General features: G+C 29.6%; 1 protein-coding gene across 2 annotated transcripts in view; it reads left to right on the top strand.

The window, feature by feature from the left end:
* LOC129983619 (ets DNA-binding protein pokkuri-like) overlaps nucleotides 1-25,241 on the top strand; it is an 85,957-nt gene that overhangs the window by 3,409 nt on the left and 57,307 nt on the right. The window contains exon 1 of one of the 2 annotated variants that reach the window (XM_056093154.1): nucleotides 20,529-20,978. The exons of the other annotated variant lie outside the window; for it this stretch is intronic. The gene's annotated coding sequence lies outside the window, so the exon portion shown is untranslated. Of the gene's footprint in view, nucleotides 1-20,528; nucleotides 20,979-25,241 lie in introns of those variants that run through there. 2 annotated transcript variants of the gene reach the window in all.

Below are 25,241 nucleotides of genomic sequence, written 5' to 3'. Positions count from 1 at the left end.
TTCACATACATTGTGGATTTGATTTTGGAATCGGGTTTCAAATGTCTTGACTTTCCAGTTCTGAAAACCCTTTTCACCACTGCTTTCAAATCGAGTCAAATGCATTTGTTTTATAAGTGTTTAGAATTTCTTTTTTCATTGTCTAAAAGCACAATTAAAGCAACTTTAGAAGATGCAAGTCACCTTCGGCGACCAGCGTTTCACTTACATTGTTAATAGTGATGATAATTTAGTAACATTAACCAACTTTATTATCTATATCTTATCAAACCAAATAAAAGTAATACTTTCAAATATACTTAACAATGACCATAAAATATTCTGATTTGCTTACTATGCCTGCAAAGTGGTTTGTCCATTCTACTTTGCCTTTTCCTTTACCTTAATCCTATCCGCGTAAATTTGCATCTTAAATTCATGGTCATAAATTTGCGGAATATTGTTAATAGTGATGATAATTTAGTAACATTAACCAACTTTATTATCTATATCTTATCAAACCAAATAAAAGTAATACTTTCAAATATACTTAACAATGACCATAAAACATTCTGATTTGCTTACTATGCCTGCAAAGTGGTTTGTCCATTCTACTTTGCCTTTTCCTTTACCTTAATCCTATCCGCGTAAATTTGCATCTTAAATTCATGGTCATAAATTTGCGGAATATTGTTAATAGTGATGATAATTTAGTAACATTAACCAACTTTATTATCTATATCTTATCAAACCAAATAAAAGTAATACTTTCAAATATACTTAACAATGACCATAAAACATTCTGATTTGCTTACTATGCCTGTAAAGTGGTTTGTCCATTCTACTTTGCCTTTTCCTTTACCTTAATCCTATCCGCGTAAATTTGCATCTTAAATTCATGGTCATAAATTTGCGGAATATTGTTAATAGTGATGATAATTTAGTAACATTAACCAACTTTATTATCTATATCTTATCAAACCAAATAAAAGTAATACTTTCAAATATACTTAACAATGACCATAAAACATTCTGATTTGCTTACTATGCCTGCAAAGTGGTTTGTCCATTCTACTTTGCCTTTTCCTTTACCTTAATCCTATCCGCGTAAATTTGCATCTTAAATTCATGGTCATAAATTTGCGGAATATTGTTAATAGTGATGATAATTTAGTAACATTAACCAACTTTATTATCTATATCTTATCAAACCAAATAAAAGTAATACTTTCAAATATACTTAACAATGACCATAAAACATTCTGATTTGCTTACTATGCCTGCAAAGTGGTTTGGCCAAATGCGTCGATTCTACTTTGCCTTTTCCTTTACCTCAATCCTATCCGCGTAAATTTGCATCTTAAATTCATGGTCATAAATTTGCGGAATATTGTTCTTATGCATGTAAGTACAAAATTTTTAAAAAATGGAGAACCCATAATGTAGAGTATTTTTATTCACACCTTATGCTTCTACTACGTTCCCTTCAAGCTCCAGATCATTATTATTATTATTAAATTTTAGAGTACTAATAAAAGTACAATAAAGAGGGAATACTGTAATCGTCAAAAAATTCGAATTCGAAATTTTAGACGAATCTCCAAATTTCAAACAGGGACGCGGTGGCTTGCTGGTAAGGTCTCGGTTGCAGAACCGGAGGGTTTCAGGTTCGTGACCCGATTCCGCCGAAGAACCGTCGTGTATGCGGGTCTGGTGCACGTTAAATCCGTCCGTCCCAAACTTCCTCCCACTGGTGTGGAGAATGGGGTGTCAGCTCAGGTGTCGTTCTCGTCATCCGACCGCGGTTCAAAATTATGAGGTACTTCCCTAAATAGCCCTGGTGTTGCTGTAAAATGGGACGTTAATACAACTAAACTAAACTAAAAAACAAAGTTTCAGAGCTCTCAGAATTACAAAGGCTCTATTTTGGCACTTTAGCGAATAAGATAATTCAAAAATGCTTTGAGCAATATGAAAATTTGATATATGGACTTGAGATTAAATTTGTATATCATTTTTACTTAAAATTTGTAGATTTCTCACAAATTTTGAGCGAAATCCTTTCACAGGACATCTGCCTGGGTGGTTGTTCGAATATAAATGATCTCGATAACAACAAAACGCAAAGAACTAGATTAATAAAATTTGGTATACAGGTTTAACATTTAAAATATAGGTACTTATCAAATTCGTTAAACTTTTGTTTAACCATCTGTTCGTCTGTACTTTCGAATGCATATACACGCAATAAATAATTCATAAACTCAATGACTTAAATCAATGAAATTCTGTATGCTGTAACTAAAATTGTAGTTCAAGTCAAATTTTAATGAAAAAAATGTCCAAAATACATATTCGTACGAGATATTCATTAAAATTGTTAAAGATTTTTATTTAGTGAATGTTGTTTGGAAAGTATTCTGTCATAAAAAACATTCATGGCGTTTCTCATGATTCGGAATTTTATTCGGAGAGAGGAGGGGTAGGACCTTTATTGGAGAGAGTGCAAGAAAGTTTTAGGGAGACTACTACCACTAGCAACATTCTCATCTAGGAAGTGCTGTAGTCGCCAAAAAAAAGCATCATTCAGTTTCTGATAAATCTTCCGTTTCAAACTCTCTGAATTCGAAAAACACGTTTTTGAAAAATATGTCTATTGCTTTGCCAATAAGCGCACTTATGAACACGCTTAACCTAAAACGCTTTGAGCTGAACTGGTAAAATTTAGTACGTAATTTTTTTACCGAATTTCTAGATTTCTAGTAAATTTTGAATGAAATTCATTCGTTTGTCTGCCTATCTGAGTACAAATCAACAAGATAATTACATAAAAAGCTCGAGAACTAAAATTAGGTACATTATCTTGGCATATAAAGTGTTGATCAAATTTTGAATCAAATCAGTAAAAAAAATGGACCGTTCGAACGAATGTAACCGTCAAAGTTCAAAAACACAGCGATTTAGACAAATGAAATTGATCATTGATTTTATTACTAAATTTGCAATTCAATTTCGAAATTTGGGTTTCACTCGACTGAGAAAGCAAAAAGACATCCAAAATGCATGCTCAGTTTTCTTTTCTGCACCATGAAGCGCCAAACATTCATCTGTGGAACTTCGAAAATAAAAATCTGAGCACTTGTGTGACATTCTCAATTTTGCTCAAGGTCAACAATTGAAATACCGGATAGAGAGCATATCACCTTTATTAAGGAGTATACCAGAAAGTTCCGGTGAGATCACTTCAGTTAATTAATTTTTATGTTTATTTAAATATATTTGAATCTATTGCAAAGATTCTCATATTTTATAATATTTGACTAGTTTGCCGAATGAATTTGAATTTGCACTGATGCTGTATTTTACTGAAAAAGCAGCTACTCTTTACAGTAAATTTCCATCGCATTCTTTTATAATAAAGACAATTTTCTGTGAAATCGATTTTAAATCTAAGCTATGTTTTCCGGAATTTCTATTTATCTGTAGAATTTCCTGAAACGTAATCAGATTTTGATTCTCATCATCATCATCATGGATATCTGATGATCTAAGATTAGAAAGTCTCTGATGATGTAACAATATTTTGATACGCATTAAATGCTATTTCTTTGTTTGTGAATCCATTAGTATAAAAAGCACATAAAAGAAAATAAGGAATGAGATTTTTCTGGTAAAATCATTCGAATTCTCTGGAAAAAATATTTGCCTTCCTTTCTGTTAAGGAATTAGAAAAAGATTTTTGGATATTAGAACCTTATCTTTTTCCTCTATCAGATATGCAAATTGTTCTATTAGCCAATGAGAGTGCTTTTTTCCAGAGACTTCCATTTTCACAACAAGGCGTATTTTGTGTGTAGATTTGTAGTATAGTCTAGAGAATCGATTATGTATTTCTATTTAATGCTTATTTCCTTTTACAGATTTCGCTCCAAATTAGACACTTATTTATAATATTGATCAAATAATTCAAATTTGCGTATTCAAATCTGTAACTCAAAACCGCATATTGTGATCACATAATTCAAACCACTAGTAGTTGTCTTTCCGAAATGTTCTTACGTACTCACCAGTGTTATCTCTATCTCCCCCGCACAAAATTGTGGACCTTGGCTAATATATACGTTAAATCCGTCATGCCAAACGTCCTCCCGCTGGTGTGGAGAGGGGGGTGCCAGCTCAGGTGTCGTCCTCGTCATCTGACCGCGGTTCGAAATTACGAGGTCCGTCCCAAAATAGCCCTAGTGTTGCTTTACAACGGACGTTAATATAACTAAAACTAAAAATTAAACTTGGCTAATATATCATTTTTTACTGAATCTATCGTGAAAATATGTATTTTTGACATATTTTTCGCGTTTTAGACCGATCGAAAACAAAATTCCACACAGAACTACAACTGCAGTAAAAAAATCGATTCCAAATTTAATATATTTAAGTCATTGCATTTTTTAGCAATCGCATTTGCATGCTTCTGATAATATAAACCGATAGACGGTCACCCCCTTTTCATATCTTGCCCAAACTTTAACAAGCATCAGCACTATAGACATTAAATCTGTGCTACGAATTTTATCTATTTAACTCTTTTCGTTTTGTAGTTTATCATGTTAAATTATTTGCCGAAAGCCGAATAGACACACTTTTGCTCAGAGGATTTTGTTCAAAATTTGACCGAATTCTACAAATTTGGTGTAAAAAACAGTATACCAAAATTCATATATCTAGCTCAAAGCTTTTTTGAGTTACAGTCTTTCTGTCTGTCTATGACAGTCTTTGTCACAGACAGATAGACGGACATTTTCAAAAAGGGTGTCTTTCGAACTCATGGAGATCTGAAACGTGGAGATAGCATTTGCATGTTTCTGAAAATACAGACCGACAGACGTTTAACCACTTGACTGATTTGGTTTAAAATTCGTTATATGTCTGCAATACAGATGTTACATCTATGTATTAAATTTTATCACTCTAGCTGTCTTTATTTTATAGTTATCATATTAATTTATATTTGATCAGCCGGACAGACGGACTTCCTATGAATAGATTTTGCTCAAAATTTGATAGAAGTCTACAAATTCGGTGTAAAGATAATATACCAAATTTCATTCGTTTAGCTCAAAGAGCTTTTTAGTTATCTTTGTCACAGACAGACAGTTGGATTGGCGGACGTAATGCGAAAAATGAGTTTTTCGAATTCGAAGAGGTCTAAAATTGTGGAGATTTGTCAAAATTTCGTGTTGGAATTTTTTGACGATTGCAACAGTTCCTTTAAATTTGGTGCACGAGAAATTTAAAAAAAAAAAAATGCCTTTGTAAGCTCCGGATCTGTTTGAATGCTATTTTAGAAGATTGTGATGCGCGAGGATAGAACCTGGGACCTTGTGGTTCGCAGTCCAGTAACAGACCAGGATAAAAAAGCATATGCTCAAGTAGTGTATTTGTTAATTCGCTTATATGCTATTCACCGCAGACTCTCCCACCAGTGAGTCGGAGGTGAGACGAACGATATGGCTGTTGAGTGCTGACGTAATTTTAGCTGTTGTCTAACGGGCCTGTACCCAGTTGAGTAGCGCCACGCGTTATGGCGAGCGTGTGTGGGTGAGTGGTTGCTGATGCTGCATCACGTGAGTGTGACGAGTTTGGGTTGCTGTGTCAAGTGAGTCTAACGACTTTGGAATTGTGATGTGAATCTGCGACTTTGGATCAATTTAGAAGATTGTGATGCGCGAGAATAGAACCTGGGACCTTGTGGTTCGCAGTCCAGTAACATGGCCAAGATGCAAAAGCATATGTTCATGTAGCGTAGTTGTTAAATTGCTTATATGCTATTCACCACACTATACTAGTCATACTGATTTTGACATCTAGTCATACTGATTAAGTTTGTTTTATTATGTTAAGCCAGTTGTGGATACCTAAAAAGTCAACTTAAAGCTTTTATACAATGCACTAATATCAAATTGTTGAAGAAATATATAATTTTACTCATCAAATCTCACTTCAGGGATGGCAGACTATGATGTATACATGACAGTCTTACCCGGTCGTCACAAGCATTCCAATAGGAGGCTAGAATTTCATTTGTTTGGTATTCTAAACAATCACTGACAAAGAGGAAAAGAATTATTTCTCATTTCGAAGCTGAAAGAGGGGAGGTGTGGTTTGCGGCAGATGTCGAAGGACAGTTTTTTGTAAACCTCAAGAACCTTATAACAGAAAATGATTTTGCATCCATTCTGGCTCCAATTTGCCGTAGTTGTTTTATTCAGGTTTAATACAATGATATTCCTCCCAGCGCGGTATGCGAAGCTTCCGATTAAATAATTTGTTTTTCACTTCTTTGATGGGCTTAGTAATGATGTGGGGTCGAAATACTTTCACTTTCATGACGGATGTTCTTCGTACAGAAGGAGTTGTTATAATTAAGCAGGTCAGAACTTCAAAGTGATTATTAAAGTGATAAATACTTTTACGGGGACATCACGAGTACGTGGACTAGAAATTGTCAGATAAATAAATGGATTCTAGTTTTCTTGGATGGTATAAAAATTATGGTGCTCCATGTTGGCACATCTGTTGATGCGTCATATTTCTTACTGAAAGGTTTGGTGTACAGCCCATTAACGACTATTTTGAATCTAACTTTAATATCCGTTTCACTATTCGAGGCGGCAGTTACTATACGTAGAATGATCCAAGGCTAGATCGAGATGATTTCACATGAGCTGCTAGAGAGATTAAGTTTGCTGTATGAGAAAATTTTTTATAGAATGGACATTGTACCAACTCATAAATCAAACGAATTTAATCATTTGTTCGGTAATAGGATAGTTTATGAATTAAATCATTTGATTAAATGGTGACCAGCATTGAATGCTCTAAGTCAGTGAATTCCAAATTTTTTTCGACCCTTGTAGGAACCCTTTTGGAATAATTCTGCATTACCTGAATGCAGAATTATTCCAAAACACGTACGTAAGTAATTCCTCCTTTTCCAGGAAGTCTTTTTTGAAAAAAAAAATGTATAGTTTAGAAAAAGCAAGAAACAATTTCAGATTGTAATTAGGTACATTGAACAAATTTTAATAAATGTAAAAAATAGTGATATGGAGGAATCCGTTTGCCTCTATACATATTATAAAATCGTCGAATTGAAAAAAAATTAACTATCTTATACATCAATAACGTCGAAAATCTGACTTCACATAAAAAAGAAGTATCGGGCGAAATTAAAATTCTCCGAGCTTTTTTTGGAATTATTGTTCGTCTTTTATTAACAACAAAAATTCAGCTGATTCCAATTAGCTCAGTTGTGTTTTAATTAATTGTCATAGGAGAACTTAAGCAGACGATTTTATTCTGCTGCCACGAGCTTGGAGAATTTTAATCTTAAAAATGCAGATGGATCTGTAATCCAGGTAAAACAAATAATTTCATGAAAATTATATAATACCTCACCCCCCACTTTGAAGAAGTTGGGACTCTTTATAGTTCAACAATGCACCATTTGGACACTACTTTTCGAAATCGGAACCTCTTCATTTTGTCTCCACTTGGTATCCGTTTTCTGTTAGGAATCAACAGATATAGAATTTCTTCCGTCTCTGTAATATACTTACATGATACGATGAGTTTTGTGTTTTGCTTCGTTGTGCAGCGAAGAGAATCGAGCATGTATTATTTAAGAACTGATTCTAATACCCTCCGGGCTTTTGCGCATGCGTCAAGATGGGTTTAATTCAGCAAAATAGGAGTGGGTCGGAGGAAAGCTGAAAGGTGGAAATGTTTACATTTAATAATAAAGTAAATTTCGGAAATCAACTTCTCACCCCATAATGAGATAGAATCGTCGAAATGTAGTCGTCTTAGGATATATTGTGGACTTTCTCTTGACCAGTCGGGTCAAAAATTTGATATAGATCAACAATTTGATGTCAAGCCTGCATAACACATTTTATTTATTTTGTTTGATGTGTTTTAGAAAAATCTTTTTTACTTTTTCGTGAAAAGATAAAAATATAATCTACCTATTCATAGTTATTTGTTGGAATTTTGGTACATATCTCTTGTTCTAGAAATAAAATTATGAGTCGAATTTCATAAATGTAGATCGTTGTGTTTTTAAATTATCGTGTCCACATATACACGGTCGGACAGACAGACACTTTTTTACTATTTTTAGTTTTAGTATCGAATCAACCAAAGTATATTTTTTTAAGATCGTGCTAATAGTCAATCCTTGCGATCACATCAAAAATTTGAAATGCAGACAAATTTGAATTAAAAAACATTCGAATTCCTCTCTTCGAATTAGTCAAGTAAATTCAAATTATAAACGTTATTTTAATATTACATTAATATAAATTTCGATGACCACACAATAAATTTGAATTAAGAACATTCGAATGAGACGAACTCCACTTTTCGAATTAGCCATTATAATTTCGAATAATAAGCAGTATTTTAATATTACGTTATTATAAATTCCTGCGACCCCACAATAAATTTAAATTGTTAACTAATTTGAATTACGAGCGATCGAATCAATCAAGTTTTATTGTTATGAAATCAAAAAATCGTGAATGATTTAAAGCAAAATTAATAAATTTCTCTTATTGATGAAATATCAACACCATGTCTGTGAATCTTTATGATCCCTGTTACATAAATCAATGAAATGATTCATAAAAATGATTGATAATATTTTCAGTTTTCTGAATGATCTAATTTCAATGACGGCAATATCTAGGGTAGAAAGGGGAAACTGGTTTTAGGAAAATGGTTCCGGTTTGTTCTTGAAAATAGGTAATTAATTTTTTTATTTTTTTCCGACTTAAATTTTTTTAAACCAGCTTATTAGAGCAAAACCTCCTCCTCTTTCATTCCTTAAAAGATAAAAAGTAATTGATATAAAAGCGAATTAGGTAATAAGGAGCTTCAGATAATCAGTGTTCGTATAAGCGAGATCTCTTTTATTTTAAATGCATTGTCTGATTTTTTGATGTTTACATAATTTTATTTTTCAGAAACGTTTCACGCTATAATGAACACAAAATGTATGCATACAAATTCGCATCTTTTATTTTAAAGAATTTTATAAAAAGGACATTTCAAAGAATTTTTGAACGATTTATCAATTAATTAATTTTAAATCAAACGCTTTGTCAGATTAGACTGACTTTTTTTGTTCTTTTATTGATGTATGCAGCAGAAGTACTCTCCATATGCTTCCATAATTTGGCGCGTTTTTTGTTGCATTGGCGCGTTTTATGTGAGAATTTCTGCCAACTGATCCAAGTTTCGATTAGCTCCAGATTTTTACATGAATCTACAATTTTGATGCAAAAGCCACTTCCAAATCTCAATTAATTAATTTATAAATATTACATTCACAGATACTGGGTTTGAAAAAATATTCTCTTCTGTGATAAATTTTTTTCTGAAATTGTACATATATATACTTTTAGTTAGTACGAAAGTATATATAGTGGCCAAACAATTGAGAGTACACCTTACTTTTACTTGATAAATCTGACTTTCAATATAAATTACACATTACCGAGAAGTGGAAACATGTGTTTATTTTTACACATGGCAAATGGTTTAATTTAAAGTAAAAACTAAGAACAATCAACGAAAAATTTCAAAATTGAAAAGTTTCAGATACATTTTAAATAAACATACGCAGAGGTTTGCCTCAAAAAATTAAGAATACACCAATGAAATTTTTGTAATATCTCGCATAGAAAAAAACTGTCAGTATTTAGTTGCATGCTTTTATAATGACGTCTAAACGTCGGGGTACCGATTCGACCAATTTTTGGTGGCATCGAAAGATATTTTATCCCATTCTTCTTACAACACTTGTTTGAAATGGGTTTTGTTTCTAATTTTATGTTTTTGGACCACTGTTTCGAGTGTGACCCACAGATATTCAATGACACTCATGTCGGCGGATAGTGGTGGTGTGTGTGTAACTGCTAGTTACAATGAAAAAGACACCGCATTTTGATGTTACTTGCATTCTATTTTGAGGTCTTTGTCCTGTTGGTAAATGAAATTTCCATCTGAACACAAATTTTTAACACTTTCCTTTAGATTGCTGTGAAATATATCCAAGTAAACCATATGGTTACTTGATAATGACATCTATAAGAACTAAATTTTCTACCCCTTGTGAAACCATAAAACCCCAAATCACGACGAAGTCACCACCATGTTTAATTGTAGGACGTAAATATTTTGGATCCAAAGCAGTACTAGGCTTTCTTTATATGGTGTAACGGCTGTCACTGCCAAAAATGTTGAGTATTCTTTCATCACTGGATATAACTGTCTTCCTATAATGTTATTGGTTTTCAATTGATGACTCTTTGCAAATTTCAAACCTTTTTTCTGAATTTGTAAGCTGACAAACGGTTTCTCTCTAACAATTCGACTTTTATATTTAGCTTGTCTAATTACATTTCGCACAGTTTCTGCACTTACACTCCTGCCTATGATTTGAGAAATTTCCGCATCAAGTTGGATGAACCATATGGTCGCAGCAATCTAAAGAAAAGTGCTACAAATTTGGGTTTAGATGGAAATTTCCTTTTTTTTGCAGGACAACGACTCGAAACACACCGCACATAAGTCAAAATGTGGTTTCTTTTTCATTATAAACAGCAATTACACACACCACCACAGTATCCCGACATCAATGCCATTGAAAATCTGTGGAAAACACTCGAAATAGCGGTCCAAAACACAAAATTAGAAACAAAACACTTTTAAAACAAGTGTTGCAACAAGAATGACGTAAAATATCTTCAGATACTACCAAAAAGTCGTCGAATCGGTACCAGGACGTTTAAAGATCATTATAAAAGCCAAAAGACATGCAACTAAATATTGACATTTTCTTTCTTTGCGAGATATTACAAAATTTCTATTGGTGTATTCTCAATTTTTTGAGGTAAAATTCTGCGTATGTTTATTTAAAATGCTTCTGAAACTTTTAAATTCAGAAGTTTTTCGTTGATATTTCTTTATTTTTACTCTAAATTAAACCATTTGTTATGTGTAAAAATAAAAACATGTTTGCACTTCTCGGTAATGAGTTATTTATATTGAAGGTCGGATTTATCAAGTAAAAGTAAGGTATACTCTCAATTATTTGAGCCATCGTATATGTATAGTATATATATTCGATCAAAAATATGATGCATATTAATAATTCTTATGATGAAATTTCAACTATCATCTCTTTGTATTTTTAAGTTACTATGTTTACATGTGCACGGACAGACAAACAGGTTTCATGTTAAAGAATGTCGTACACAATTTTACATAAATTTACAATTTTGGTGTAAAGAGCACATGCAAAATTTCATTCATCAAGTTTTTGGTTTAAAGACACGGATAGGTACACAGATAGACAGACATTATTAAAAAAAAAATGTGTTTTTTTTCGGTCTGACACTTGAAGATTTATTAAAATATGAAGTTCAAGTGTTAGCGCTTTTGAAGCTTTTTTTATGTGCACTTCATATAAGATTGAAATAAAATCGGCTATAGAGATTACAAAAAGTTTGAAAACGAAGAGGAATGATGTTTAGTTGGTGCTTTCCGATTAACCAGCAGCATAATAAGCGGGACATGGTTAACAGGTAGCCCAAATTACGAGGAAGAAATGTCAATAAATAATTCACGATTTTCATATCATTCAAGTTTAAAAACATTAAAATTAATTAAATGATTCATTTTAAATTATGAAAATGATCTGAAATTGCTATATTATTATTATTTTATACTTTTATAATAGATTGAATTGATAACAAAAACAAAATCTCGGCTTCGAAGCAGAAGATAGCGAAATTCCTATCTGATTCGATTTGAAATCCATTGTATAATCATTCTTGGTGTACATTAAATAAAACTCCGTTAGTTAAAGTGCTCACCTTCGTGTGATGTAAGCAATACTATTCCGTCTTCCGCCTCATGCAACGTTCTCGACATCTAATCATAGTTAGGAATTACGAGCTTATCCCTATTAGGCCGCGCAGAATTCCAAAATGGCTCTTTCATCTAACAATTCAAATCATATTCAATCGTAAACAAATTTTATTTTTCTATTCATTCAAATTCTTTCAGCAAAGATTTAAGAAAATCATGTATCCATTTCTTCATTACTTTCGTTTTAGTTGCGAAAACTGCCCGAGGAGGAAGTACTGTCTTCTTCATTGTTTGTTTAGCGATACTTCCTTATTTGTGATTGCATGGTAGCGCAATACGAACGTTCTGAAGAACAATAGAATGACATAATCTTGAGTAACTTCATGAAAAAAATTCGTCTTAGTGCAGCTGATAAGAACGATGAATTTCGACAAAGCTACTCGTATTATAGTAGTTTTAAAAGTTGCGATATCAGTTTTTTTCCCCCTCTGGAAGAATACGTTTCGCTTTCAGAAAAAAGTGGAAAGAAAAACAGAAAAAAAAAAAGTCGTGATTCATTTATTAGAAAAGTATTATCGTTTGCAATGAAATAAAGTATTTTGCTTTTTTACTATTCGGATCTTTCGGTTAAAATTTAATCCGAAAAAATAGTAAACTTACATAACCTTTAGAAAAAAAAAGTAAAGAGTAAAAAAGTACATTCGTGATTCATTTATTAAGAAAAGTACTATCGTTTGCTGTGAAATTATGCATTTTGTTTATATTCGAATTTTCCTATTAAAATTTGCCCTGAAAAAAATGGCATAGCTTTCATTTAAAAAAGGAAACGAGGGAAAAAAAGTAAATTCGTGATTCCATAAGAAAAAATTTTATGTGGGAATTTGCCGACTTCAGCAATTTTAGGACTTAAATTAATTAAATAATTGGATCAGGATATATTTTAGAAGTAAGTTAGTATGGACTAAATTAAACTAAAAAACTAAAAATTAGGAAATTAATTAAGTTGAAATTAGTTTTATTAAAATATCGTCACACACACACACACACACACACACATATATATATATATATGATGTAAGCATTATTTTATGTGAAGCAGACGAATCGCTCCGAGGTCCACAATTCTATCTTCCAAAAGTGGATAAATGCTAAGTTTGATAGCTCTAGGTCAAATACATACACATAGTCAGACAGACTTTCATTTATCTTTATTGTTGTTAAAAATTGAATCGGCATGATGCTTTTCATGCGAGCATGAATTGACTTAATTCATGCTCGCATGAATCGCATGAATTGGCTTAATTATTATTGTTACTAAAGAGAAAAAAAAAAACGAAGAGTAACTTCTATTATCCATTAATCTCTTCGTCCCGCTAATGAGTTGAATATAATCATTGATTTAAATAAGATTCTTAATTATTTAATTTGTTTAATTAATTACAACTGTTTAATTTATTATCATACTTTTTTATTTTTTAACAACAAATAATAATTCGAGTTCAGGATGCTTAATTTATAAAATGTTTGTTTCTTTATTGCAGAATCGTTTTCACACGTAGAGTAAGAACTCGATGACATGTGTCCTTTGTAAATTAAATATAACCTTGAGTTCGATAAAAACGCGCACTGAAGCATGTGCTTACTAATGATGTCTGCTGCTTAATTTTGTCTCTTTAATTTCATGCGTTTAGTTCAGTGCACTTTGAATGTTATGACGTTAATATTTTCCTACCGCGAATGCCATTTAGTAATGAGTTTAACGTTAATTAATACAGGCAAAGTTAAGTCTTTCAGTGCAAGGCATTTAAACATTAAAAAAATATATCGATTTTTTTGTGATAAATGGAGTAGTAGTGCTTTTTTTAATTCTTTTTACTAATTAGGTATATTGAACAAATCCCATTTATTTTAATTTACATGGAATTTTGTGACAACATTTGTCAGGTACTTTTTGTAAAATGTCTTTGAAAATGTTCTTTTATATAACAAAGGTTCATTTAAAGATGTTCATGTTCAACAGTTTTTCAAAGCTTTTAAATAGAAATTTAATTTAATAAATCAAATTTAGAAATTAAATCTTCAATTTTCTTTTGTAAAAGTAAAAATATTTCCAATAATTTATAGTTAATGGACTCAAGAATGTGAATGATGGTAACGGCGGGAAAAGCAAGACATAAACGATTAACCCTTTGGGTACATTTGAGGCATCAGAAAAGTCCGAATTTATTTCAATTTATGTTTCCATTTTTTAAAAATTCTAATTAGCTTAAGTTATTTCAATATCATGCAGCAGTATATATTCTGAAAAGCTACTCCTTTACATGTTCAAAAAAATTAAATGCGCTTCAAATATAAATGACGCTTTCAAATAAATGTGTAGTCAAAGGGTTTAAATGAATAAAACAAATATAGAATTTTGTTTTACTTAATTCGTAGCGAATGAAAATGAAAGTTGTGGCAGTTATAACTTGTAGAAAGAACATTTCGTTCTTATGCTAATTGCAACTACCTTTATATATGTATATTTTTTCACGATTTTGTTTTATGATTTTTTTACTTATCGAATTACTCTTTCTTCATTTTTTTATAATTACAAAGCTTTTTTATTCCGATTCAACTATTAATCAAGAATTTGTTTGTAGGAAAATGAAAGTTGATTGGTAACTTTAATAATTAGGATTGTTTAATCTTAGCATATATTTTATGACGTTATTTTATATTTTGAATATCGCTTTCGTTAATATTTCTCAGAATTGCCAATGGCCTTAATTCGAGCGTCTGTAAGGAAAGTAGAAACTACTAGTTATTAGTAAGAACAAATGATACAGCTTCAGACATCTGATTAAATTTGTCAGCATTTGAATCTAATTTTATTAAAACTTCATTCTATGAAACAAGATCAAAAATCACCTTTTTTTTTTAGCATTTAGTGCTATATTTATGAATATAAGAATTTAAAGTTCACCTATGGCACTTAACCTGACGAAATTTTTTTCATCGTTAAAATGAATTGCTGCTTTGACTTAATTGCACATTTAAATACAAAGAATTCTGTAACTATATATTTAAATAACAAAAATTCTGTGATATCGATGCTCGAGTCAGACATGTCATTGTAAACAAAATGATGAATATGCATAAGAAAGAACCTTTTTATCTTAAGCAGATCTTTTTTTTTCCTTCCATTTTAAATATCATATTTGACTAAAACAACAACCGTCTGCTACTGAATAATGGGTATTAAAGACAGGTCATTATCTTGAATTTATTCTTTTTTATATTTATTTTCTGCTTCAGTATTTACCTATTATTATCTCCAGTTTCAAAACCTTTTTTTATACTAGAATTGTGAAGTAATTTTTGTTTTGATTCTAATTACTCTCTTATGGTTCATTTCAAGCATTCTAAAATTACCATCTTTGATTCGATCTAATGTTTTTGTAAGTGTTCAGAAATGGCAATATTCAGTAATATGAATATTAAGACTTTTAAAATATCGCATATTTCTATGTGTATGTGTGATGAATCGATTGAACAGATTGAATAACTGGGCAGACAGACTTCTTCTAAATGAATTTTGTTCAAAATTTGATAAAAATCTGCAAATTCCGTGTAAAGGTTATATACTAAATTTCTTCGTCTAGCTCAAAGCGTTTTGCATTTATCTTTATCAAGACAGAAATACTGCCGACCTGTCAGACATTATACAAAAAATATATTTTTTGAACTCAGGAGGGTCTAAACGTAGAAATTCGCCAAAATCTAGAGTTCGAATTTTTTGGTCATAACAATACTTTCTTTACACTTCATATCCGAGAAAGTAAGTTCTTTACATAGTCTTTTATCACCCTAAATTATTTATTTCGCTTAATTTTTTATATAAATATTCATTTGATATATGTAGAAATTGTTTTTCTGTTGAAAATCGAAGATTCTTTTTTTTTTTTTCCTTTTATATTCAATTATGGAGGGTCAGGGCTGTATCTTCATTTAGGAAATATAATTTCATCTCATTAATGAAGCATTTCGTTTATGATTTTGAAAATAACTATGTCTATGTTATAGAATATAATTATGATAAATTATAAAATTTATCAATTATTTCCATATAAGCTTCATCAATTTCTTTTTCCACCAGTAGATTTCTATAATACAATACCATTGTCAAAAACTTCCTAGATTTCCAATTTTCCTTCTAATAACAAGATAATTTTAAAATCTTGCATTTGATGTTTGGTTAATGTTTGGTTTTCAGTATAATTATAATTTTTAAAAGTAATCAAGCAAGATATAAAAGAAAAATTCTTATTTTCCATTGACTGGAATTATGTTTTAAGAAATATAATTAAACAAAAGGTTTCTCTTTTCGTCGATCGTTTTAGAGTAAAACAGTAACAGGATGATCATATCATATGGAATTTCTTTTATGTATATAAACGTATTTTATATAATATATATTTATGTATTTTATATATATTAATATATATTTATATTATAATAATATATATTTATGTATTAATATAATTTAATTATTAATATAATGTATTAAAATACATAAATATTAATATATATTTATGTATTTTATATAATATATATTTAGAAAAAGTATCTTTTAAAAAATAATTTATAATGTAATTTGATGTTTAATTTCTCTGCTGCCTTCTCGTCAGATCCGTATAATATCTATAATGTGTTCAACTTCAAAAAAATTCACAAATTTTAAATATCACAAATATTTATTTACAATGTCTTGCCAATATAAAAACAAGAACCAATACAGGAGGGAGGCAAATGAGACGAACATAGGAGAAACATTCTTTTAGAATATAAAAATATATTCGCAAAACGAACACATTTTAAGAATAGTTTCTCAGAAGAATAATACATAAAATTACAATTAAAATTTGTGGAATAACAGACTAATATTCATTTCAATCTCAGAAACGCTTTTATCATTTTAAAATTATTTCATATCAACTAAAAGCAATATATGGATTTTAGGTTTAAATATTTTAACTTGCGCAAATGAAAAGAAAGGTGACATTTTTAGTTTTGTTGCAATCTCTTACAAAGATACAATGATCCTTCTATAAGATTATTTTAATCATATACAACCTTAAAAAAACCATCATTGTTACACCATTTCGAATGTAAATGTTTATGAAAGCGCACAAGCTGCTGAATTAAGGATGACTGGCAACAATTCCTCAGGTAAAAAAAATCATTGCGATATGGCATTGTCTGAAGAGAGCATCAGGAAGTTGTTGGCACTCTGACCTTGAAGGAAAGGAAGTTTTCGGCTAAAAGCATTTAATTAAACCTTGTTTTCCAGACTTTTCCTGCGAAAACTGTAGGAAGGAAATTCAATAAACAAGTTCGATTAGCCTACAATGAGATGCGAAACGGAAATCTACGTTTTCAAGCAATTACGCCAAAAGATGCTTTCACCAGGCGCCATGTTGAGTCATATGACGAGATATTCGATTACCAATCACGAACGCTGATTTGTGGTTAATATAAAAATATTTTTTTAGACAGTACCTATGAGGGGAATGTTTCTAATGGTGAAAATGTGGCAATCGAAGAAATTTGTATTCTATCTGTGTAGGCTTCAAGAATAACAAGAAAGAGTATATGAAACTAAACTTTTAAAGGGGTATTGGGAATGCAATAAAAAATACTGTGGAAATTCTTACAGGTTTATGACTGTTTTGAATGATATGACAAGCATATATGATTGATTTTTCATATATGAAAAATCTTGTGCACTTTTACGTAAGCACCAATAAGTTTCAATTCTATTAAATTAAAGGGTGAGATGACTGATGAAAAAGGAAAATCTTATATTTTTATAAAACAAATTGAAAATCAACATTAAAAAAAGTGTATAATAACAGAATCGCGAAAGGTACTCGTCTTGTTTATTGTGTATCACGCCCCCCCCCGCGCCTCTCTCTTGCAGAATAATCCAAAATTTATAGGTTCGAGATTCTAAAAGAACAGAAGAACAGTACACACACACACACACACACTAACTTTTAAAAATACTCTTCGTTAGATTTACACAACCAAATTTAACAAGGTGATACTCTTTGAAGAACATACTCACTAGTAAGAGTTTTTAAAAAATTTTAATTAGATATTTAATCATTATTAGAATTTGAACATTTTTACTCTACAATTTTGGAACATTATCAGAGTATCAACTGTAGATGTCATTTTTATTTTTCTTTAAAAATTCAAAAATTACCTTTTCAAATATTTTATATTCTATCTGTGTAGGCTTTAAGAATAAGATGACAACTTGGGATATACGAAACTAAAGTTTTAAAGAGGTATTGGGAATGCAATAAAAATTGCTGTGAAAGTTCTTAAAGGCTTACGATTGTTTTGAGTGATATGGCACTCATATGCTGTTGATTTTTCAGGTATGAAAATCTTTCGCATTTTTAAATGAACGCCACTTTGTTTCGATTCAATCAAATTAAGGGATGAGTCGACTGATGCAGGAGGAAATTCTTATTTTTTATTAAACAAATTGAAAATCAACACTGAAAAAAGAGCAAAACGAAAAAAAATTTATAATAATAGAATTCGGAAAGATCTTCAAAAATTTATAGGTTCGAAATTCTAAAAGAAAAGCACACACGCACGCACGCACACCACACACACACACGCACGCAACTTTTAAAAATGCACATAGTTAGACAAATAACCAAATTTGGCAAGAAGATACTCTTTGAAGTACATGCCCACAAAGATATTTTTTTTTTTTCAAAATTAGGTTTTTAATTGTTACTTGAAATGTTAACGTTTTTCCTCTAAAATTTTGTCAGACTATCAACTATAAATATCATTTTTACTTTTCTTTAAAAGTTCAAAAATTACCTTTTCCAATTTTATTTTCGTACAGTTTTTTTTTCTAATTTTAATAATTTTTTAAAAATATTTTTAAATATAATTTACAAGACACTTATTATTATTTTTTTATGCCTGCATTAAAACGTACGTGCATTGCGACGGTACAAGACACAATTTTACAGGCTCATTATTCTTGTTATATTTAGATTATTGATATATATATACCATGAAGATAAACCAATTAGACCTAAAATATTGTCGGGTTTAGAGTTAGAGGTTCGAATCTGCTTTAAAGTTTTTATTTAAGAATTTTACTAAAATATAACTTTGAAAATAAATTTTTAATTAAAATTTTAATTAGTTAAACTTTTGTGTCAAGAATTTATGGTTTTTCAATGCCTTTTCAACGGATGAAAGCATTTGAGAATTTACACAATGAATTTTTTTTTCAATCACTCTATAAGAAAGAAAAAATAAAGGGAAGAGGAAATCAACGAAACTCTAAGAATTATTTAACTGATTTAGAAATGGAAAATTTTTGTATAAATTAAATTTAATAATTTCTCTTTACTGCTAAATAAATCCGCCTAAGTGAGCTACGTAGTTACTCAATTGACGGTAAATGTAAGATTTGAAATATATCTTCATATAAATCAAAACATTATATAGAAGTAGAACAATGAAATGCATTTCACAAAGTAGGAAATAGAGAATTAGAATTTAGCAATATTAAAATGTTCCCCTAAAATTCAGTTCGTATGGTACAAAAACAATTAATGTATCAGAAGAGGTACATTTTAGATACAAGGAAAGGATATATATATCAAAAGAAAAGATTAAATTCAGCATTAAAAAAAGGAATTCTGGTGTAAAGAAGAAATTTTAGCCGTCGACAAGCGAAATATTTTTGTTCCTAAATATTTACAATTCGAAAGCGAAGTAGTTTTCATAATTACATCACAAATTTTCGTTTTTCGAAACAAAATCTCTTTAAAGTTTTTTTTTTTTTTAATATTACTCAATTCAGCTAGTTATAATTTTTGTGCATATTTAAGTTTTACAAAAAATGTAACCTTCTAAAATAGACGTTTTTTAAAAAAAATTAAAAATTATCATTACACATGAAAAAAATGTAGAACAACTATTATCTTATAAAAAATGTTCAACAGATTAAATAATGACTTGTTTAAACGTTTTGAAATGAACCAAGTAATTAAGTAGATCTAGTGTTACGATAAGCAATACTGTAAACTGTTTATAAAAAATACTAAAATAAAAAATAAAAAAAAAGGAAAACGATAACCTGATTCTTAGTTTAATAAATGGCACCTGTTTTCATGATATAGAAAATGTAATTTGAACTTTTCGAACAAAAAAAAAAATCTTCTTTGTTGCCAAACGATTTTTGAAAACGCGGGCGCAAACGATTGCCCAACACTAAACATAACCTAAAAATCCCACTTTAACTGATGTATCTGGACTTTCTCGGAAATATAATCGATGTGGAAATTCGGAATTACAAAATGGAAGCCTGAGCATTGTGTTCTCAAATGTTAAACAGTCACTACCCCTGACACTGTTTCGCGACCCGTACCTGAAAGCTAGCCCTGCAGGTTCCGAAAATCTCGCGTGCTCGCCTTTTATAAAAAAAAAAAGCAATTCACTTTTCTGCTCATCCGTTAACAATGACAACAAGTGAAAGCTGCAGTAATCTTCTGCCCTTCATTTTCTTCCTTGCTGGCTGATAGCTGGATCACTATTAGGCTAGAAGAGACCTCTATATTCACTTCCTCTACAGCCCACGTGCTTACTCATCGCCATTTCCTCCGATGCCGCTTCCTCATTCCGGTTGAACTTCCTGTCCTTACTTTTTCACACACTTCTTTTTATCTTTACAATTCGGCAACACGCCTGTGCTTCGCCAGCGGCTCCGAGACTGCAACATACACACACAACAAGAAAAAAAAATTATTTTTTTCCCCTTTTCATTCTAAATTCTTGTCTTTTTCTTTATTATTATTATTCGTTTTCATTTGTGGTTGCAGTTAGCGGTTAAGGGCGAGAAATCGTTTGTTGCGGTAAAAATTTTTGGAATATTCTTTCAACGGAATTAAGTGCAATTGTTTTTCTGGTTAAAGGATTATTTCAGTTGGAACAAAAATATTATCTTTTGATTTGGATATGGATCTTTTTTTTCTAAGGTAAGTAAAAGAAAATATCGATTTATATATTATTATTTGCAATTATAAAATTGCATTTTTTTCTTTTTACAATCAGATTAGAAAGCTCGTTTTGCACGGATCTTTTTCAAAAATAATATATTTAAATTATTCTTTAATGTAACTACAATCAAAATTTATTTTTAAGTGAGTTTAATTGTTTAGTGATCGTTTACTTTTAAAAAACTTTTGCTTGTTTTAAACCAAAATAATTTTTTTTAAAAAGTCCATATTTTTTTTTTTATTATTATTATTTTCTCATAAGAATTTAATGTGTTCTCATTTTCGTATTATTTTCCTTTCTGTTTAATTCAGTTCATAAATGCACTTTTGTTTTACGACTTTTTCCCTTTTTATTTCTTTTGTATAATAAGTAAATTATTCATAAGAATTCATCAAGATATATTAGTGAAAAAAAGTTGCAAATATCTTTTTACAGTAAGATAAGAAAGCTCGTTTTATACATTACTCGTTATTTCTTTTTCAAAAGCAATATATTTAAATGACTCTTATGTAACTATAATCAAAATTTATTTTAAAGTGAGTTAATTCTTTAGTGATCATTTACTTTAAAAATTTTTTCCTGGTTTTAAACCAAAAAAAATTCCGTATTTTTTTGGAATTTTTAATTTATTATTTTTTCTCATAAAAATTTAATGCGTTCTCATCTTGCATTATTTTTTTCCTGCTTAATTGAATTCATAAATCCACTTTTGTTTTACAATATTTTCATTTTTATTTCTTTTGCATAATAAGTGAATTATACATAAGAATTCATCAGGATATATTAGTGAAAAAAGTTGCAAATACCTTCTTCGTAAAGATATTCTCGGTGTATTTCTGATCGCTATACGAAATTTGAACTTTTATAGAAGTTAATTACCGATTTCTGAAAATAGCTTTTTTTTATACTACTTTTAAAACCGCGAACAAAAAATATCAACAATTTAAAAAATATATTTAATTTGAAAAAAAGATATTACTTCTTCCTTAAACAATATGCGATGGCATTCATATGTATACAATGTTATAAAAGTGGGCCTAAGAGAGTTAATATAAAATAGAATAAGTTTATTGAATAGAAAGTTCCGATATTTATTATAATGAGTAGGACTCCATAACAAATTCTGGTTCTTGCCGATATTTTATTTTTTAATTATTTTAACTTATTAACATTAACAATGACTTGTTCCTTATTTCATTCAAAATATTTTTTTTTATCTACACTTTATTTTCAAAACATTGCCGCATATGAAGTAATTCGGATTGACGTATTTGGGGAATAGATTTCCGTGTTTATAAGAATTTTAAATAATAACTTTCATTATTTCTTGGAAGAGATTGAGAATGAATGCTGTTTTGTAGTAAATTATATACTTATTAGAAAAATGATCCATTATTATTTATTAATATTTTTTTAACCTGACAGATTTTTTACTTCATTTTAAACAGAAAACGAAATAGTTTATTTTTATAATTTTTGTGGAATGATTTATAAAATAATGATGTTAGAATTAGAAAATAGAACTATTTCTAAATCTTTTATTTAAATGCATCGTATACAGAACATCATTTTTCTATAAATATTATATTATTAAAAATATTCATTAAATTTTTATTAAATTTTGTTTTAAAAGAATTCACTAAATTTATGCATTTGTAGTGTTAGATAGTGTGTAAGATTATATTATTTTAGAAAAAAGCACGAGTTTAGAGAAAAAAAAATGTATTTTTAAAACTATAATGAGTTTTATTTATATACAAATCATACAAAGTACTTTAATCTTCAGAAAATTTAATCTAGAAATTTCAAAACATTTCAGACCTTTAAACAAATTGTTTTCGAAATTATGTCTGACTGTCTGAACACGATAAAGATGAATGAAGTAGATCAATATTATCGGTTTGTAGCCATTACACCTAAATTGTAAAGTTTCACTTTTCAAAAGCTCTGCTATGCCTGTAACATTTTCATTCATTCCTGCAGGTTTTAATAATTATTGTTAATTTTTCTTTGATCTTTCAAATTTGAAATAATGTACTTTCATAATTTTTTTCAAATAGTTTCCGTGTATTTTGAATGCTTACTATAATGAAAGTTTACCTTTTTTTTTTATAAAATGCACTTGTAGAATGTAGTTCATTTTCTGTTTCGCTTGTTAATTAACTACGTTTACCTTTGGGAGTAGTTACAAACGCAAATACAGTATCTTTTTTCCTTATTGGAGCAATTTGGAAATGAAAACTGATTACTTCCTTCCTGCTTTCTGTCCTTTTTTTTGTTTAATTTCTTAACGATTTTTTATGCTATCGCCGGGTTGTACTTACAGTGTAAACAATGAGGTTAATAAAACAAAAGAAGTATAGTTTTATAACAGAACTGTTTACGGTTAATTAATTTAATTTCATGAGTAGTGGATTTGAAGTTAGTGAAAAGTACTTAAAAGGCAATTAATAGTGACAGAAATTTTAAGACATTGTTCTATAAAATTATTTGATTACCTAAGTAGATTACTTATCCTGTTTGGGATATTTATTATTATTTCAATCTATATACGAATACAGAGAGCACCTGAGATATTGAAACATGCTCAACTGGCTTTTGTTTTCAAATTAATTTCAAAATTTCTTAATTACAGATTTAAATATCAAAATTTCTATAATTTGACGCATGAGTCAGAAGTGTCATTGTTATTTGAAAGAGTTGAATTGAGAATAAAAATTTCTGTATCAAAAAAAAAAAAAAATTGTCAGGTCACTTTTTTTTTAATTACAGCCAGTTACCCCGTTACCTACAGAACTAAGCCGTATAAACATGGATTATTGTGATTGGCTGTTATGTTTATTAACTATCCAAATTTTTGCATAAGTAAACAACGGCCAACAGAAGTCCCAAGAAAACTGTTAGTAAAAAGCTAGAAATCGTTTCAATCATTTCTTTTAATATTTTTAAATTTCCAGGGTATCGTAATATTGTGTTAAAATTAGTAGCCATAATTACTATTCTCTAATTTCTTGGAGTTCGACGTATTTTGTTATGTAGTGAGCCTATTTCCCCACATATGCATCCTTCCGAATCTGTAAAAGTATTCAAGAAACCTTCTATGGTGCGATATAATTTGCACTATCATCGGATGAATTATTCTTTTTATAATATTTGGTTCCGGTATGAATTCGTATGTTATGCGTCCCTTGCACGACATTATCCATCTATCCTGTCACTGCATAGTCATCTCTAATTTCCTTCTTTAATATTTGGAATGATTTTGGGACTACAATATCTACTTGGATCTTTTTGTGCAGTCTTTTTTGCATATTCATTTTCTCTCTTGTTTCCGCATATTCCTATGTGAGCCTTAATCCAGTTTAATCTAATTAGGTCACTATCTATTCGAAATTTATTTCTTCAGTTGGGTTTGGGCTTAGAAATTTCCTTTCTTAAAATTATGAGGTTCTGAAAACGATATCGAAATTGGAAACCACAAATCTTTTGTAGTACACATTTTTACCTATGAATGCAATCTCAGGGGACAATTATTATTTTTGGATATCATATGAACACTCAGTTCTAAAGATAATATTTTTAAAATAAAATTACTTGCTTAAGTATTTTATTTCGCCGACAAATTGTTTGAATGCAAAGTTGTTTGCCACCGTCAATAGCAGTTTTGAAAATGTACTAGAACAATGGTCTTTACAGAACAGGACGATATTTCAGTTGGCACTCCAAAAGAAATATTTCGTTCTTATCAGTTCTTTCTTCGGTAACTTGACACTAAAGTTGGATTTCTGTTTATATTGATATTATTTTGATATTATTTTTTGTCTGATATATAATATGAGAACGCTAATGAAATTAAAATTTTATTTTCATTTTTTATGGTTAATTATTAAGTAAAAATTTGTTAAATTTATATTTGTCAGGTCGGCTCCTTTTAAACAGTTGAATAAAATTTTGTCGGCATCGCGTATATGTCAATTTTTCTTCCTCTTGTCTAATTAATATGATATGAAGAAAAGCAATTGATGTGCTATTTGAAAACAGATCCTGAACATTTTATTTCAATTTTTAATAATTAAGTCAAATAGCAAAAAAAAAAAAAAAAAAAAAAAAAAAAAAAAAGCATGAAAATGTCAAATTTGTGGCTTTTAAATTATATTTTTCTTCTTCTGAAAACGATACATTAATTTATTTACATTATTTATTTATTTAAATAAAATAAGCTACAAGAGCCATGTGTTCTT

Source organism: Argiope bruennichi, chromosome 9 (assembly GCF_947563725.1).
Source record: "Argiope bruennichi chromosome 9, qqArgBrue1.1, whole genome shotgun sequence".
In the NCBI taxonomy this organism is placed as follows: domain Eukaryota; kingdom Metazoa; phylum Arthropoda; class Arachnida; order Araneae; family Araneidae; genus Argiope; species Argiope bruennichi.
This window is presented reverse-complemented; position numbering and strand designations above follow the sequence as displayed.